Below are 3,494 nucleotides of genomic sequence, written 5' to 3' on the forward strand. Positions count from 1 at the left end.
ATTTGTTAAGCATAAGTACCTACACTAGTTGATCCTATCGATGACAAAATTGATTTTCTTGCAAGATCGATTTGTGTCCATCTAGTGTTGACACTTAGCTTTAAATTTAGAAATAATATATTTGTTAAGCATAAGTACCAACATTAGTTGATCCTATTGATGACAAAATTGATTTTCTTGCAAGATCGATTTGTGTCTATCTAGTGTTGACACTTAGCTTTAATTTAGAAATAATATATTTCTTAAGCATAAGTACCAACACTAGTTGATCCTATTGATTTAGTTAATTGGTGGATTTAGTTAAAGTTGTTATGTTGTTTAAATAAGTTAAAATAAATAATGTGATTTAGTTGTTTGAATTAAGTCAATACTAAACTAGTTAAAGTTATAAAGTTGTTAAGTTGTTTAAATAAGTTAAATTAAATAATGTGATTTTGTTGAGGGATTTAGTTGTTGGAATTAAGTCAAAACTAAACTAGTTCAAGTTTAAAATTTGTTAAGGTGTTTAAATAAGTTAAACCAAATAATGTGGTTTAGTTAGTGGATTTAGTTGTTGTGTTAAGTCGAAACTAAACTAATTAAAGTTGTTAAGTTGTTTTAATAAGTTAAAATAAATAATGTGGTTAAGTCAATACTAAACTAGTTTTAGGACTACTACTAGTAAAATTATTATTAAATTTTATTTATAATATAATTGAATATCTATATTTTTGTAGATGGATCATCGTTTGTGGATGTATAATATACATTATGAAACTGGTGCTGGTTTGAAACCTGAGTTTATTGACGGTGTTAGAAATTTTATTGAACATACAATGACACTTGACATTTTCAAGAGTAATGGATTGGTTAGGTGTCCTTGTAGTGCATGTAAGTGCTTAAATTTTTTTAAACCAAATAGAGTTATGGTTCATTTGTACCATAATGGATTTAAGCCTAGATATTTTGTATGGATTGATCATGGAGAAAGTGATGGATTGGATGGTATGCTTTATAATTCAATGCCTGTGAATGTATATAATATGGTTGCACCACATGGCCAAATTAGGGTTGAACAGGTTAGGTTGAACATGATAGGGTTCATGAAATGATCAATGATGCTTTCGGGGTTCAAGGTAGGATGAAATTGGAACAATATTTTGATGAAGCTCCTAATGAAGGAGCAAGATGCTTTTATGATCAATTAGAAGAGTCTAGTCGTCCACTATGTGAAGGGAGTCTGCATTATGCCTTGTCAATTGCGGTTAGATTAATGAATATTAAATCAGATTGGAATGTTCCTAATGCTGCTATGGACTCAATGGTTGATCTTTTCGGTGAACTAGTTAATCCGGAGTTTAACATACCAAATAACTTCTATCAGGCAAAGCGTTTGGTGTCCAAGTTAGGATTGACGTATGATAAAATTTATTGTTGTGTTAATGGTTGCATGTTGTTTTACAAGACTGATAGTGAATTAGAAAATTGTAAGTTTTTTGGACATGCTCGTTATAAGAGGACTCCGGCTGGAAAGATGGTCCCAGTTCAGGCGATGCATTATCTACCTCTCATTCCTAGGTTAAAGAGGTTGTATGCATCGATGAGGTCTACCCCACATATGAGATGGCATCGTGAATATAGAAGGTCGTCGGGTGTCTTGTCTCATCCATCTGATGGTGAAGCATGGAAGAATTTTGATAATGTATATCTTGATTTTGCTAGTGAACCAAGAAATGTTAGATTGGGGTTGTGTTCAAATGGCTTCACACCATTCTCTAATAATGTTTCGCCTTATTCATGTTGGCCGGTATTTCTTACTCCGTATAATCTTCCTCCTGAAATGTGCATGTCCAGTCCATACATCTTTCTAAGTTGTGCTATTCCAGGTCCCCGTAATCCAAAAAGTTTGATTGATGTCTATCTACAACCATTGATAGATGAGTTCAAACAATTGTGGTTTGAAGACATTTTGACTTATGATATATCAACTAAGCAGAATTTCATTATGCGTGCTTCTTTAATGTGGACTATTAATGATTTTCCTGCATACGTGATGTTGTCTGGTTGGATGACAGCTGGAAAGCTAGCATGTCCGTATTGCATGGAAAATAGTTAGGCATTCACATTAAAGAATGGCATAAAAAATACTTGATTTGATTGTCATCGCCAGTTCTTGCCAATGGACCATGAGTTTAGAAAGATGAAAAATGCATTTAAGAAAAATAAGGTTGAAAGTGACCCCCCCACCTCCATTACTCACAGGGCATCAAATTTGGGAGAGAGTATCTCAATTACCTAAAGTTACAAAAGCTTCACCTTCTAGACTTCCTGGATATGGGGTTGAACATAATTGGACCAAACAAAGCATATTTTGGGAGTTTCCATATTGGAAGGACAATCTACTACGACATAATCTAGATGTGAATCATGTGATGCACATTGAAAAAAATACTTTGACAATTTGTTTAACACTGTGATGGATGTTAAGGGTAAGACAAAAGACAATTCAAAAGCTAAAATGGACATAAATGAATATTGTAGGAGAAAAAAGTTATGGCTACAAGAATTACAGAATGGCAAAATAGTTAAGCCCAAAGCCAGCTTTTCATTCACATTGGATGAAAAACGTGAAATTATTGAGTGGGTAAAAAATTTGAGGATGTCGGAGGGCTATGCTTCGAATTTAGGAAAGCAGGCATATATGAATGAAGGAAAATTGATAGGTATGAAAAGTCCTGATTGTCATGTGTTCATGGAAACTTTAATTCCTATCGCTTTTAGCCATCTACTCGAAAGGATATGGAAGCCAATCACAGAGATAAGTCTTTTTTTTAAAAGATTTGTGTTCTGGAAAGTATTTGGAGAGTAGTTTAGACAGGATGGAGGAAGATATTCTTGTTACTACTACTAAGTTGAAGAAGATATTTCCATGTGGTTTCTTTGATGTGATGGAGCATCTTCCAATTCACCTTGTACAAGAGGCCCGCCTCGGAGGTCCGGTTCAACAAGATGGATGTATCCATTTGAGAGGTATCCATTTCAAATATTTTACTACGTTATATATATTCGCCAAGTCTTATATATATATATATATATATACATGTAGAAAAATTGATAGTTCGAAGCAAACGATTAAGCAACGGGGAAGGATCGAAGGATCATTTGTTCAAGGTCATATTGGGAGAGAAACTAGTGATTTTTATTCTTATTACTTTGGTAATGATGTGTCATGTAGGAGAAACAGGCCCAATCGCAATGATGAAGGCGATATTGATCCTTTATTTCCACCGATATCAATTTTTAATCAAAATGGTTGAGGATCTAAAAAGCATGGAAAGTGAGGCTTCACTAAAATGGAAATGCAATTAGCTGTGACACATATTTTGCTTAATTGTCCAGAGATTCAATCATATGTCAAGTAAGTGTTAAAAATATGTTATTAAATTACATACTAATAAATGATCATTAACTGACGAAATACTTGAATGTAAAATGATCAGCTTATTCGTAAACAT

The sequence above is a fragment of the Solanum stenotomum genome, chromosome 8 (assembly GCF_019186545.1).
Source record: "Solanum stenotomum isolate F172 chromosome 8, ASM1918654v1, whole genome shotgun sequence".
Classification (NCBI taxonomy): Eukaryota; Viridiplantae; Streptophyta; class Magnoliopsida; order Solanales; family Solanaceae; genus Solanum; species Solanum stenotomum.